Source organism: Lepus europaeus, chromosome 2 (assembly GCF_033115175.1).
Source record: "Lepus europaeus isolate LE1 chromosome 2, mLepTim1.pri, whole genome shotgun sequence".
NCBI lineage: Eukaryota > Metazoa > Chordata > Mammalia > Lagomorpha > Leporidae > Lepus > Lepus europaeus.
The window spans coordinates 160,658,925-160,675,724 of NC_084828.1; the positions used below are offsets into that span (position 1 = coordinate 160,658,925).

The 16,800-nt window shown below is 42.5% G+C and overlaps 1 pseudogene; it reads right to left on the bottom strand.

Moving 5' to 3' along the window:
* Positions 1–11,185: 11,185 nt before the first annotated feature.
* LOC133749939 (high mobility group protein B1-like) lies at positions 11,186–11,817 on the bottom strand (annotated as a pseudogene).
* Between the last annotated feature and the right edge of the window lie 4,983 nt (positions 11,818–16,800).

The following is a 16,800-nucleotide window of genomic DNA, read 5'->3' on the forward strand; positions in this document are numbered from 1 at the left end:
GCAGTTTTGCCCCTTTTACAACAACTCACTCCAGGAGATCAGCATTAATCCCTTCCGGGAGCAGAGCTCTCCATGACCTCATTCTCTCACACTGAGCCTATTTTTTGGAGGTTCCACCACCTTCCACCATTGCCACACTGGGGACAGAGCCTGCAGCACATAAACCGTTGGGGGACACGCTGAAGCCTTATCCAAACCATGTGGTACACACACCCTTGACACTTCTGTCTACACACTGCTAGACTCAGAAAGCCCCGGACACTCACCTAATTACCAAGATGCTGCAGCCTCCCGCCACGGGTTGGGTGGAACATTCTGCAGGAGCCACAGGGCAGTGGGCCAAACAGGACTCTGAGAGCCTCACAGTGGGCAGCAGCTATGAGGATAATGGATGATTTTGTGTGGTTTTAACTCTGATTTTTGAAAATTGCTTTTTTTTTCACCTTCTGTCCAAAACAATTTCAAGTGAGGACATGCCTAGTTTCTGGCAGTGAGTGAGGTCAAGGTTGGAGGTGGTGGACACTGTGGCTCATTGTTCTCCCAAAGCGTGTTACGGAGCTGGTTTCCCTGAGACCCTTGGACACTGTGTTTATAAAAATGGAACTGCAGATCACTTGCCCACTTCCGGATCACCTTGTTGTTTCCTAGCAGCTATCGTTGGCTTTGAGATGGGAATTCAATGCACTCCAAAGTATAAAGTCATCCTTTAGAGAATGCACACAGCTCAGTCAAATACATTTGCTCGTAAAAACTCTGGCTCTTCAATAAGCACTGAACCAAAGGTAGGTCTATTCTCAGTGCCTGTCATTGAAAATGCTCTTTGAACACCCCCTGAAGCTATTCAAGTTTAGGGCCATGTACAATATAGCTTTTGTTCAGCAGTTTTATTTTAATCTGAATGTGCAAAGACTTTCAACAACTGTTCTTTATGGGCCTGCATGCCACATAATGTTGACAAACCAGCACTATATTGACACATAAAAGCCTTTCTAGTCAAACAAGTAGTCATGGCTATCTATTTTTCCCCTTAATATGAATGTGAATCTTGCGCTTCCTGGTTCAGATAGTTTGAAACCTTACAATGGGCTGTCTTCGTACTTGCTAGAAATGCACCTCATTTAACTCTGCAGGCATTTGATGCAGGAGTACATCCATTGCCACCCATCAAGACATCGGAGCCGTCTCCTGCTTCATGGCCTGTTGGGGTTCTGTGACTGTGAGTTCTAAACTCAGAGGACTTTGGGGGGACACCAGCTGCTATGTGAGATGTCTGATCTCACTACCACCACCGTGTGGGCGAGAATCCATGCAGGCACTGGCTTGGCAGTCCAGCTTGGCCACCGGCGCACAGTGCCACACACTGCCTGCCATGTGAATGAGCCAACTGCAGCGTCCAGCTCTGTGGAACCCAGATGACGGTACCTTCAGTGGAGTTTTGACTAAAATATAAGATGCCCCAACAAAAATTGCCCAGCTCAGCATTTTGTTCAGAAGGAATTTTGGAGGGTCATAGGGCAGGATGTTCATTAAAAGATTGATGAAAGAACCAGGGAGGACAGATGCTAGTGGTAGGATGATATATGTCTTATAAACCCACCGTAATCACAAATGTGACTCCCGCTTTCTATATATCAAGGCAAAATCACTGGGACCCACTTGGTGCAGCTGTTTTTATTTTTATTTTTTTGACAAGCAGAGTGGACAGTGAGAGAGAGAGAGAGAGAGAGAGAGAGAGAGAAAGGTCTTCCTTTTGCTGTTGGTTCACCCTCCAATGGCTACCGCGGCTGGCGCACTGCAGCCAGCACACCACGCTGATCCGATGGTAGGAGCCAGGTGCTTATCCTGGTCTCCCATGGGGTGCAGGGCCCAAGGACTTGAGCCATCCTCCACTGTACTCCCTGGCCACAGCAGAGAGCTGGCCTGGAAGAGGGGCAACCGGGACAGAATCCGGCGCCCCAACCGGGACTAGAACCTGGTGTGCCCGCGCCACAAGGCAGAGGATTAGCCTAGTGAGCCACGGCGCCGGCCTTGGTGCACTTCTACATAAGCTCTTTCCAAGAGTTTGCAGCCATTCTGTGACTTTGTCTTTTCTTGGAGGCTTCTCTCCAACTGAACTGTCATGTGCATGTCTGTGAAAGTACAGTTTACCCTTTCTTTCCCCACACAGCTCAGGACTGGAGCCCCGGTTCTCTGTGCATTGCTGGTTCACTAGCTTCTCACCCCTGGAGTGCCAGTCTTTGCTGCTGTACCATCTTTCCCCCTCCCACTTATTAGCCAAATTTGTTTCTCCTTCTTCTATACGCTACCTTTCTTTGAACTGTATTGTAATTGATTGCGAACATTTTATTTAGAGCAAAGTTTCAGAATGGTAACTGCTGTGCATGTCTGGAGCAAGGAAAGAGCTTCTCGGGGAGTTTGCTTGGAGAAAGTATTGTGTAGAGCATTTCACAGGAATGAAATAATCCACTGCACTTTGTTTAAACAGAGCAGGTGGGTGCAGCCAGGTGAAGGGGAAGACGTGACGCGACTTGACCTCCTCCACACGGGGGCTTTTCCAGGCAATGTACAGGTGACTAGAAGATTTGTTCTTCACAAGTTCAAGTTTTTTTTTTTAAAGATTTATTTATTTATTTGAGGAGTTACAGAGAAGGAGAGGCAGAGGTGGAGATGGAGAGAGTTCTTTCATCTGCTGGTTCACTCCCCAAATGGCTGCAATGGCTAAGGGTTGGCTAGGCTGAAACCAGGAGCCGGGAGCCAGGAGCTTCTTCCGGGTCTCCTGCATAGGTGCAGGTTTTCAAGGACTTGGGCCATCCTCTGCTGCTTTCCCAGGCACATTAGTAGGGAGCTTGATTAGAAGTGGAGCAACCAGGACACTAACTGGTGTCTGTATGGGATGCTGGCACTGCAGGCAGTAACTTTACCTGCTAATGCCACAGTGCTGGCCCCTACAAGTATTTTTTCAATACTCATCTTTGTAACTTCAATTTAAAGTCATCTTGTTGGGGTAGGTGGTGTGGCACAGTGAGTTACCACTGCATAATACATTTTTTTTCATTTATTAAACTTTTATTTAATGAATATAAATTTCCAAAGTACAGCTTATGGGTTACAATGGCTTCCCCCCTCCCATAACTTCCCTCCCACCCGCAAATCTCCCCTTTCCTGCTCCCTCTCCCCTTCCATTCACATCAAGATTCATTTTCAATTCTCTTTATATACAGAAGATCAGTTATCTCGTTGAAGTGCCAGTCTGAGTCCCAGTAGCTCTGCTTCCAATCCAGCTCTGTGCTAATGTACCTGGGAAGGCAGTAGGTGATGGCTCAAGAACACGAGTTCCTGCCACTCACACAGGAGATCTGAATGATCTGGATGATCACCCCCACCTGGCCTTAACCTGGCCCAGTTCCAGCGGTTGTAGTTTTTGGGGGAGTGAACCAGTGGATGGGACACCAGTCTCTCTTTCTGTGCCTCTGCAGTTCAAATACATAAATGAATGGATACATAAACCTTTTAAGAAAATAGTCACCCTGTCTAAAGCAAACCTTTGTCCGCTGCTAACACTACTACCATTATTAGTTTCAGCACTCCTTTTCCCTTTATAGCATGGATGTCAGTTTCTTTGTGAGCACTATAATCAAAACATTTATGTGATGTCATAACTTATGTTTGGTAGTTACTAGTGCTTATTTGATTCCTTAAAGATTCCTCCGCTAGAGAGTAAGCTTTTTTGGGAACAGGCAGGGCATTGCTCTGCTGTATTTGTGTGCTACTGATTCAGAGGCACAAAGCATAGATCTGGACATAAAGGGGGTCTTTGAAAGGTTCATGAAAGGTTCGTCTTATGAAAAATTATACACGAACTTCAAAATTTTTTGTACCAAAATAAACTCACACCAACTTATTGTAACATGTTGGAACAGTTTCCACTTTGAGTCACTAAGTGTAAGACATCAATTTGAAAGGAGCCCCATTACAGCAACCTGGATTCTGCTACAATTGAAGCAGGAACAAACACCATGTTTATGGTGAAGCTTGGGTGGAAGGATGATAAAGTCACTGAAGCTTTATGAAAAGTGTGTATAGACAATATTCCAAAGAAAGCAGCAGTATGTAAGTGGATAATTCATTTTAAAAAGAGATGAGAATGTATTGGAGATGAACCCCGCCATGGCAGACCATCCACATCCATTTGCCAGGAGAAAACCTCGTTCGAGCCGTAATTAAAGAGGACTGGTAATTAACAGCAGGAATAATACTGAGCACCACAGCCATTTCAGTTCATTCTGCTTAGAGAATTAAGAGTGAAAAATTAAAGTGGAGCAAAGTTTCTGCTCGATGTGCCAAACTGATCACTGAGATCAGCTCCAGATGGCAGCAGAGCTTTCGATGGGAATTTTGGCAAGTGAGATCAAGATCCTGAAGCATTTCGTTGACAAATTATAATAGGAGATAAACCATGGCGTTAGCAGGGTAATCCTGAAGACAAAGCACAGTTAAAACCATGGCTACCAAGAGGTGGAATTGGTCCGGTTGGAGCAAAAGCTGACCAGTCAGGAGCAAAGGTTGGGATGCTCAAGTCATTTTGCTTGTCAACTTTCTGAAAGGCCGAAGAATGATAACGCTTATCGTGCGTGTGTTTTGACAGCTAGCCAAAGCTTTATTAGAAGCATGCCAGTGAAATCTTCACCAGAGAGTCTGCACATAACAGTGCCCTTAGTCCTTCTTCTCATCAAATGAGGGTAATTTCCATGGCAAAGCACTAGGCATCCACCTTAAAGTCATGACTTGGCCCCTTCTGACTTCTTTTCATTTCCTAATCTTAAAAACATCTTTAAAGAACACTTTTTCTTCAATTCATGATTTTATTTATTTATGTGAAAGGCAGAGTGATGGGGGGGGTGGGGGGGACAGAAGGGGAGAGAGAAGATGAGAGGGAGCCGGGGAGGGGAGGAAGGGGGAGAGGGAGAGAGAGAGAGGAAGGGAGAGATCTTTTATACATGGGCTTAATCCCCAAATGGCTGCAATACTTGGAACTGAACCAGGCCAAATCCAAGAACCAGGAATTCCATCCAGGTCTCCCACATTGGTGGTGGGGACCCCTGTAGTTAGGCCATCATCTGCCCTCCCAGATGCATTATCAGAACGCTGGATTGGAAGCAGAGTATCTTTAACAAGAACAGGGTTTCCAGTATGGGATGTGGGTGTCCCAAGCAGTGGCTTAACCCACTGCAACACAATGCCTGCCCCTATGATTGACAATTTCTAAAAGACTCAGTTGACATGTTTACATTCTCAGGACCCTGTGTTGTTTAGGGATGGACTAAATGACAGGGGTCTCTTTTTATTTTTGTCAGTTAATTTCATGTTAAAAGATTTATTTATTTATTTGAAAGTCAGAGTTATGGGTTGGCGGGGAGGAGGAGATATCTTTCATCTGATGGTTCACTCCCCAGATGCCCACAACAGCCAGGCCAAAGCCAGATGCCAGGAACTCTATACAGGTCTCCCAAGTTGATGGCAGAGGCTGAAGTATTAGGGCCATCTCCTGATTTCCATGGGGTATTAGCAGGAAGATGGGTTGGAAGTGGAGCATCCAGGACTTGAACAAGTGCTCATATGGAATACTGGCATTACAGGTGGTAGCTTAATGTGGTGGCTTCATGCTAGCCCCTGAATTCCATTTTTTGAAGAATCCCTTTCTTTAACCTTGAGTATAGTAGATGCTTAATTAAAAACTTATTGGGGCTGGTGTTGTGGCATAGCGGGTAAAGCCACCTCCTGCAGTGCTAATATCCCATATGGGCACCGGTTGGAGTCACAGCTGTTCCACTTCCGACCCAGCTATCTACCAAGGCCTGGGAAGGCAGTAGAAGATGGCCCAAGTCCTTGGGCCCCTGCACCTATGTGGAAGACCCGGAAGAAGTCCTGGCTCCTGGCTTTGGATTGGTGCAACTCCAGCAATTGCAGCCAATTGGAGAGTGAACCAGCGGATGGAAGACCTTTCTCTCTCTCTCTCTCTCTCTCTCTCTCTGCCTCTTCTTCTCTCTCTGTGTAACTCTGACTTACAAGTAAATAAATAAATCTTTAAAAAAACTTATTAATCAAATTCTGGTAATGTAATCAAAACTATCATAACGGCAGTCTTATAGCTAAAATAATAGTGCATGCTATTTTTTTCATAATTTAAGTCTATAATATAATGTGGGCATTAGGCCACCAGAATATTTCAAGGGTACTATTTTCATAAAAAAGGTACAAAGACAGCTATAGCAAAGTTTATCAAGAAGAAAGTTTGACAGTAGTGATTTCTCTGGTCATATTTCATATTTCTCAATTCTAGACATACCAGGAAAAAGTATTTGAGTATTAATAAGGTGTCTTAGCAAAAAACTCCTAGACTTATTTTCTTATAAACAACAGAAAATCATTTCTCACAGTTCTGCATACTGGAAATTTTAAGATCAAGATGACAGTAGATTTGGTATCTGGTGAGGACTGGTTTCCTGACTCTTAGATGATCATCTTTTTGCTATAATCTCACATGATGGAAAGGGTAGGGAATCTCTGAGGCTCCAATCCCATTGCCAAGGGTGCTACGTTAATGAACTAATTACTCTCTAAAGACCCTACCTCCCAATGACATCGTCTTTGAGGTTAGGATTTCAATATATGAGTGTTGGGAGACACACTCAGAGCATAGCATGAAGACCATTCTTTCTTTTTTTAAAGATTTATTTATTTGAAAGGCAGAGTTACACACACAGAGAAAGAGAGAGAGAGAGAGAGTGAGAGAGAGGGAGAGAGGTCTTCCATCTGCTGGTTCACTCCCCAGTTCGCCACAACGGCGGGAGCTGTGCCGATCCAAGTCAGGAGCCTCTTCTGGGTCTCCCATGTGGGTGCAGGGGCCCAAGGACTTGGGCCATCTTCTATGCTTTCCCAGGCCATAGCGGAGAGCTAGATCGGAAGTGGAGCAGCTGGGACTTGAACCAGCGCCCATATGGGATACCGGCACTGCAGGAGGTGGCTTAAACCGCTACATCACAGTGCCAGTCCCGAAGACCATTCTTAACGTTTTAAAAATAAAAGTCTTTAAGATCCCAAGAAATGTCAAATGTCACTCGTAGCAGGTTAACATATACCAATATCCTGATGAGTAATTCAGGAATCCCTATTCTATGATTCTGTGATTATAAGCATTAAACATTAACATTTGCCCCAAATTTTTATATAATGCTTGTTATTTTCCCCAAATTAGTAAACAGCAAGACAGTATGACACATAAAAGTAGATTAAAAGTAAATTTAACAAGTAGATTAAATCTAGTTTTGTTTCATTTACTTTTACTTCTTTCCATGGTATAGTTATGTACAATAATGTACATAAATCTTAAATTTATAGCTTGATGAGTTTTTTGAAACATGCACATATATAATCACCCCACTATAAAAATACAGGACTTTCCTATACCATGGATGGCTCCCTCATGTCCCACTCAGTTAATACTCACCTCCAAAAATAACTACTACTGTAACCCTATCCTCTATTGAGTAATTGTGTCAACTTCTCAATTGCATATGAACAAAGTCATCCAGCAGGTTTTATTTTGTGTTTAACACTTCACGTATGCACATGTTTTTGCATGAGTGATCACATCATTTTAATGAACCGTCCTGAACTTGACAGGATTATTTTTGGAAATAAAAATATCACCTCACCTCCTCCCAAAATATTTATCCAGTTTCCCCTGAATAGAGTCTGGGTGTATTCATTAATCCTCGTGTACCTTTATGCATGATTGTCTTCTGTTTGCTCTCTGTGATGACCCCCTCTTTACTCCTGCCCTCTTTAAGGGCCTGCTCATCATATCTAATTACATAACCTAAGTCCAACTCCATTTTGCGGTGCTATCAGACAAAGAGCGACGCCTTATATGCTGGCAGTCAGGCATGAAAGAGCACGGGGAACTGAGATTTTCGCGGGTCCAGTGTCAAGGGCTTGCTGTTATCCCAAGGGTAAAAGCGGTGCATTTGTTTCTGCACTGTTGATTTCATCGTTCAGTTTGATTTCCTTAGGGAGCAGAGTGTTGACTGTCCCTCGGGGTCAGGTTTTGGAGTATTTTTACTTTAATTACTACAGACAAGGAGGAGGAAGTGAGAAAGCCTAAAACAGAAGAGAAATAAATTTAACTGCTCTATCATATGGCTAACATGACTCTTGTATTATATTAAAGGCCTGGCACAAATCTGACTCGACATTTTGCATTATGGGGATCTAATGTCATTAAACATTTAAATTCTGTGACTAATTGTTCTTGTTTTATTCCCATGCTAACTACAAATTGTTATATTATAGATTGGCACCACATGAGCTTTACCTTAATAAATATATGGAGGTACTTCAGAAAGTTTGTGGAAAAATAGAATTACAATAGAAGCTTATTGTGGGGGCCGGCGCCATGGCTCACTTGGTTAATCCTCCACCTGCGGCACAGGCATCCCATATGGGTGGTGGTTCTAGTCCTGGTTGCTCCTCTTCCAGTCCAGCTCTCTGCTGTGGCCGGGAAAAGCAGTGGAACTTGGCCCAAGTCCTTGGGCCCTGCACCCGCATGGGAGATCGAGAAGAAGCACTTGGCTCCTGGCTTCAGATCAGCGCTGCCTGGCCACTGCAGCCATTTGGGGAGTGAACCCATGGAAGGAAGACCTTTCTCTCTGTCCCTCTCTCTCACTGTCTGTAACTCTACCTGTCAAATAAATAAAATCTTAAAAAAAGAAGTTTATTGTGATGCATAAAATGAATTTAAATACATGCACAGCTTTGTGCTTAATATGTATTTTCTCCACTGCTCATAGAGCTCGTTCCAAATTAATTAATTGGTATAAAGTTTGCGTACATCAGTCTTTGTGAGACTCAGTTGTTTGAGACTGATCCTGGATCAGAACAACTTTGTTGCCCTGGAATTTCTGAGTCTGCTAGGTTGAGGATATGTCCCCAAGATATGTCTAGCTTGTCTCAGGCAACACCCTAATTAGAAGACTGTGCTCAATGCCAAGATTCCTCCATCAGAACCGAAGGTTTATTTGCTCAACTTTGGGGTGGTTCCCCGCAGTCATGTCTCTTCTGGAGTTGTGTTTGCTGAAAACAGTCACCTTACCCAGGCTCGTGTCCCTTACCAGCATACCCCATGGCCTTAACTGGTCAATTAGGAGAGCACGGGCTCTGTTCACTTTCTCTAACCATGACAATGCTGATGTCCAGCTTCACAGCCCCCAGTGGAGCCAGGTGAGATCATTTTTGAGATCTGTTCTTGACCAGTCAATGGATCATTTTCACCACTGCTGTTCAGTGTTTTACTGGGGTCCTAACCAGAGCAATTAACCATGATAAAGAAGTAAAGACATTTAAATTGGAAAAGAGAAAGTCAAACTTGTTTGCAGATGGCATGATCTCATACATAAAAAACCTGTTAAGTTCCACTGAAAAAACCGTTAGAACTAATAAACGAATTCACTAAAAATGAAGGCTACAAGATCAACATAGAAAAATCAGTAGCATTTCTGTAAATCAGTACCAACCCAGATAAAAAAGAAAACAACAAACAATCTCATTTGTAATGGGTGTAAAAAATGCAAAATACCTAAGAATAAATCTATTTATTTATTTTTAATTTTTAAGGAATAGAAATTTCATAACTACAACTTTAGGAATATAGTGATTCTTCCCACCATACCCACCCTCCCACCCACACTCCCACTCCTCCTCCTCCTCCCTCCCTCCTTGCCAGTCCCATTCTGCATTAAGATTCATTTTCAATTAACTTTGTATGCAGAAGACCAGCTCTATACTAAGTAATGATTTCAACAATTTGCACACACACACTCACACACAAAAAAAGCTGTTTGAGAACTAGTTTTACAGTTAACTCTCTTAATACAACTCATTGAGGACAGAGGTCCTGCATGGGGAGTTAGTACACAGTGACTTCTGTTGTTAATTAATATATTTATTTATTTTAATAAAATTGTATTTCTTAGAAGCATCCAGAATGTCAACAAAACAGCTGCAACTTTTTTTTTTTTTGCAATTATAGTGGTATTCAGTTAACAGAGCAAAAATTATTTCATACAAGCTGCATCGGAGACAACTGAAGATGAAAGAAATACCATCCCCATATATAACTAATCTGTGCTGTGCACCAGGAACCTGCTTTAAATACATGCTAATTTATATCCCGCACACTGTACCAGGCAAAGTTAGTGGCTATTGAAAATACCACCAAGACAGGGCCATCTAAAGACACATTCAGTAGTGTGTTAGCTATACAAAAAAAGACACTGCACAGTTTATTTTTTTAAAAGATTTATTTATTTGAAAGTCAGAGTTACACATAGAGAGGAGAGGCAGAAAGAGAGAGAGAGAGAGAGAGAGAGAGAGGCCTTCTATCTGATGGTTCACTCCCCAATTGGCTGCAACGGCTGGAGCTGTGCCAATCCCAAGCCAGGAGCCAGGAGCTTCTTCCAGGTCTCCCACACGGGTGCAGGGGCCCAAGGACTTGGACCATCTTCTACTGCTTTCACAGGCCACAGCAGAGAGCTGGATCAGAAGTGGAGCAACCGGGTCCCAAACCCGTGCCCATATGGGATGCAGGTGCTTAAGGTCAGTGCGTTAACCTCCTGCACCACAGTGCCGGCCCCGACACTATACAGTTTAAAAACAAATCTTAGGCCGGCGCCATGGCTCACTAGGCTAATCCTCTGCCTGCAGCGCCGGCACCCTGGGTTCTAGTCCTGGTTGGGGTGCCAGATTCTGTCCTGGTTGCTCCTCTTCCAGTTCAGCTCTCTGCTGTGGCCTGGGAAGGCAGTGGAGGATGGCCCAGGTTCTTGGGCCCTGCACCCACATGGGAGACCAGGAGAAGCACTTGGCTCCTGGCTTTAGATCAGCGCAGTGCACCAGCCGCAGCGGCCACTTTGGGATGAACCAATGGAAAAAGGAAGACCTTTCTCTCTGTCTCTCTCTCTCACTGTCTAACTCTGCCTCTTAAAAACAAAACAAAATAAAACAAAACAAAACAAAAAAACACCGAATCTTACACATCCTTTCTTTTCAATATTTTTTCTTTAAAAGGAGTGAGTTGTGTACAGGGAGGTTAAATGATTTATAGACAAGAAAAAAATGTGCCAGAACCAACTTATTCCTCATCATCCTCTTATTTATCTTCTTCCTCTTCCTCCTCATCCTCTTCATCTCCTTCGTCTTCCTCCTCTTCTTTCTTTTTCTTGCTCTGTTCAGCCTTGACAACTCCATTTTTGCTGCATCAGGTTTTCCTTCAGCTCAGTATGCACCAATATCCTGTTCGTATTGTTCCCTCAGCCTGGCAGCCTTCTCTTCGTAAGTCTGCTTGTCATAGGCAGCAGTGTCGCTCCACATCTCTCCCAGTTTCTTTGCATCATCACCAGTGGATAGGCCAGGATGTTCTCCTTTGATTTTTGGGTGATACTCAGAACAGAACAAGAAAAATGCTGAAGGAGGCCTGTTGGGTGCATTGGGATCCTTGAACTTCTTTTTTGTCTCCTCTTTAGGTTGGATATAAGTTTTCATTTCTCTTTCATAATGAGCCTTGTCTGTCTTTGCCATGTCTTCAGATTATCCCTTCTCTTTAGTAGACATGGTCTTCCACCTCTCTGAGAACTTCTTAGAAAACTTTGAGAAGTTGACGGAAGCATCTGGGTGCTTCTTCTTGTGCTCCTTTCAGCAAATTTGCACAAAGAATGCATATGATGACATTTTGCATCTTGGCTTCTTAGGATCTCCTTTGCCCATCTTTAGTTATTTTTCCTCAGTGAGGTACAGAGTTGCCAGTACCCATCTGGCTCTCACTTCCCCCAGTGCTATCTCTATGGAGCTCAATGTACTGCAATCCTTTTGTTAATTTAACAATTAACACTCTTACGTATGACACCAGTGACCACTCAAGCCCCTTGACATGAGCTGCCTAGGTTATGGAAGCCTTTTGGGTCCACAGACTCCATCAGTATTTGGACAAGGCCACAGCAAAGTGGAAGTTCTCTCCTCCCTTTAGAGAAAAGTGCATTCTTCTTTGATGGCCACTTCTTTCCGCTGGGGTCTCAATCACAGAGATCCTTCACGTAGAACATTTTTTGCCACAGTATCTTTTCTTTTTATGTCTGAAATGCTCTCACAGGCTTTTCATCCAGACCAGAGAGCCTGAAGGGCTGATTCTGAGGTCAGAGTATTACTTAAGTGATTCTCTTTCTATGAGTCTACTGTGTGGACTGCTTCCCATGTTGGAACATTCTCTCCTTTTTATTTTTATCTACTATTATTACCAGGCACGGACTTATTTCTAAGGGTACAGTTTAAAAAATTGTCATGGGACTCCAAATCCCATTAAGCTTGGTGGTACAAATGCCATCTTTATTATTAAAGTGATCATATTAAGTGTTAGAGTGAACATATAGATAGGGTTAAGTGTTAAAATGATCATGTAAATAGGATCGAGTGCCTGGTAATAATAATAGGAATAAATTTAACTAAGGAGGTAAGAACTCTGCAATGAAAACTGTAATATACTGAGAAAGAGATTGAAGAGGACACAGGGTGCCATTCTGGGCAGCAGAAAGTGACACAGTGCACTTCTCTGCTTCTGTTCCTGCCAGCATCATAGTCAGAGTCAGGCAATGTGTGGGGCAAAGGACAGATCCCCTACATCCTGCAACTGTGGAAATTTGGGGGCATTAGTCCCAGAGCTAAGCTTACACACTCTATGTGAGATGGGGGAATCTGCCTTAGCTTCTGGGAGTTAACACCAGAAGCAGTCCATAAAAACATTTGCTTCCACCCTGGGAGATTTGGGTAATGACCTCACTATACCATGTAAGACCAGGACTGTGACAATTCATTCTAAATTTCCTGGTGCCACTGGAATCTACCCAGTGGACATAGGGAAGTACCTATCTGTGTTCTGCCTCTCTGGACTCATGGCCTCCAAACTAAAATCACCCGTAAACCTTGTAGTCACCCTATAAACAAGATAAAGTTCACATCCCCTAGTCTTAATACTAGGGTTGTTGGTATTAAAAGCTACAACACCGGTTGGAATCTCCTAGCAGGACCTGAGGAAGGGTCTATCTGCATTACCCAGTACTAGAGCCATAGCAATTGTTGCCATAAGCCCCAGCATCACTTAGGATTGCTAGTAGAACAAGGAGATGGGCCGGCACTGTGGCTCAGCTGGTTAATGCCCTGGCCTGAAGCACTGGCATCCCATGTGGGCACTGGTTTGAGTCCCAGCTGCTCCGCTTCCCATCCAGCTCTCTGCTATGACCTGGGAAAGCAATAGAAGATGGTCCAAGTCCTTGGGGCCCTGCACCCACATGGGAGACTTGGAAGAAGCTTCTGGCTCCTGGCTTAGGATCAGCGCAGCCCTGGCCGTTGCGGAGTGAACCATGGATGGAAGACCTCTCTCTGCCTCTCCTCTCTCTGTTTAACTCTGACTTTCATATAAATAAATAAAGCTTAAAAAAAAGAACAAGGAGACAGTCATGCCTATGACCCTCAGCACCAAGAACAAGGCTCTGACTATCAAATTCTCCAGGGAGACTGATACTGCACTCTCTGTGGAACAAAGATACACACCCAAGGAAACTGTTGTTCATTTCAAAGCCACACTCCTGTCCTTATGAACTGCAGCACAACTGACATTGATTAAGACAAAATAAATCACTCCAAGACTATACTCTTGGGCTCACCCAAAACCAAAGCAGAAGGAACAAGCCAAGTGACACCCTGCATTCTGGCTCAACCATGAACTCTTTTCCAATAAAACCTACTCCATTAAGAAGGGACAAGTACACCAGATGGTCAGATGTCCACATAGGAACCCAGGAGACATGAAGAAGCAAGGTAGCATGACACCTCCAAAGGAACACAATAATCCTTTAGAATTAGATCCTGAACTGAAGGAAACTATGAAATGACAGAGAATTCAAAATAATGATTGTAAAGAAACTCAGTGAGACACAACAGAATACAGAGAGACAAATAAATGAGGAAAGCAATGAGCTATATGAATGAAAATATTACTCATTAGGAAGAACCAAATAGAAATTTTGGAGATGAAATCTTCATTCAGTGAAATAAAATCATGATTGAGAGCTTTAACAGCAGAATGGACTGAGTGGAAGAAAGAATTTCTGACCTCTAGGACACAAATTCTGAAATAACCCAATCAGACAAGATAAAGAGAAAAGAATAATGAAGAATGAAGAATGAAGAAATGCTGAGGGGAGTATGGGATACCATTCAGTGATCAAATATGCCTACCATAGGCATTCTTGAAGGCGAGGAAAAAGAAAAAGGTGTTGAGGACCTGCTAACTGAAATAATACTTGAAAATTTCCCAGGTCTTGAAAGAGACATGGGCATTCAGACACAAGAAGCTCAAACAATCCCAAGCAGACTAAACCAAAAAAGTATTTTCCAAGACATTTTGTCAAATTGTCAAAAATTAAGGACAAGGAAAGAATCCTAAACTAGTAAGAGGAAACTGTCAAGTTACATATAAAAGAAAAACAAATAGATTAACGTGACTTCTCAGTGCAACCCCACAGGCCAGAAGAGAGTGGGATGATACATTCAAGGCCTTAGGAGAAAAAAACTTCCAACCAACAATATTATACCCAGCAAAGCTATCCTTTAAAAGGGAAGGAGAAATAAAGTATTTCCCAGGTAAGCAAAAACTGAGAGAATTCACAACCACCAGACCAGCCTTACAACATATTCTGAAGGGTGTCCTGCATTAGAAGTAAAAATGAAACACATCACCACCAAATTCACTAACAGAGTAGGCAGTATCATTATCCAGTCAACAAAATGGCATAGCTTATTCTTGTCTTATTTACATTGGATATAAATGGATTAAATTTGCCAACCACAAGACTTGTTTGCTGAATGGATTAAAAAACATGACCCCACTATATGCTGCTTACAAGAAACTCATTTCACAAACAAATATAAACACAGACTGAAAATGAAGTGTTGAAAAAAGATATAGCAGGCATGGGGCTGGTGCTGTGGAGTAGTAGACTATGTCTCCACCTGCACTGCCTGAATCCCATATAGGCACTGGTTCATGTTTTGGCTGCTCTTCGTCAAATCCAGCTCTCTGTTAATGGCCTGGGAAGGCAGTGGAAGATGGCCCAGGTACGTGGGCCCCTGCTCCCGAGTGGGAGACCTGGAAGAAGCTCCTTCTTCCTGGCTTTAGGTTATTCTGGCTCCAGCTGTTGAAGCCATTTGGGGAATGAAACAGCAAATGGAAGACCTTTCTCTCAGTCTCTCCCACTCTTTGCCTGTAACTCTGCCTCTCAAATTAATGAATATGTCTTTTTAAAAAATCAAGAATCAAATATTTTTAAAAAAATATACCAGGCAAATGGAAATCAAAAGTGAGCAGGTATAACTATCCTGATATCAGATAAAACAGACTTTAAATAAAAACTGTAGGGATTAGAACTGTGGCATACAAGGTTAACCTCTGCCTGCAACACTGGCATCATATTTGGGCACTGATTCGTGTCCTGGGTTCTCCACTTCTGATTTAGGCCCCCTGTTAATGGCTTTAGAAAGCAGCAGAAGATAGCCCAAATGCTTGGGCCTCTGTACCCACGTGGGAGTTCATGAAGAAACTGCAGGTTCCTAGCTTTGGCCTGGCCCAGCCCCAACTGTTGCAGTCATTTGGGGAGTGAACCAGCAATGGAAGATTCTCTCTCTCTCTTTCTCTCTCTTTCTGCCTCTCCTCCTCTCTCTTAATTCTGCCATTAAAGTTAATATAAAATCTTTTAAAAAATTCCTTAAAAAAATCAAAAACTATAAAAAGATAAAGGACATTATATTTTTATAAAAGGTTATTCAGTATGAAGACATAACAATCATAAATATAAATACACCCAACACAAGACCTCCCAGATATATACAGCAAATACCATTAGACCTAAAGGAAGAGACAGACTCAAATACAATAACAGTGAGTGGTTTCAACAATTCACTATCATCAATGGACTGGTCATACAGACAAAAACAAATCAATAAAGATACATTGGAATTGAAACATGCCTTGAGCAAATGGACCTAAGAGACATTTACAGGATATTTCACCAAACAGCTACAAAACACACATATCATCAGCACATGGAACATTTTTCAGGGAAGTCCACATTTTAGGCCACAAAACAAGTCTGAGCAAATTTAAAAAGATTGGAACAGTGCCGTGTATCTTCTCAGACCATAAAGGAATAAAACTGGAAATCAACAGCAAGAACAATAGAACACTCATAAGTACTTGGAAATAAAACAACATGCTGCTGAATGATCATTGAAGAAATTAAGGAAATCAGAAACTTCCATGAAATAAATGAAATGAAGATGCAATATATCAAAACTTGTGGGATACAGCAATAGCAGTGTTAAGGGGGAAGTTTATAGTGTTAAGTACTTACATTTAACAAAGAGAAATGTCTCAAATTAAAGATCGAAGGTGCATCTTATGGACTTAGAAAAGAAAGAATGAACCAAACCCCAAATCAGCAGGAGGTGAGAAAAAGTAAGGATCAGAATACAAATAAATGAAATCGAAAGTAAAAAAAAACATACAAAAAATTAACAAAGCAAAAAGTTGGTTTTTGAGATGATAAGCAAAATAGATAAACCTCTAGCCAGACTAACAAGTAAAAAAGAAGAAAAACTCTAATATACTTTGATGAAAATGGAGACATTACAACCAAAACC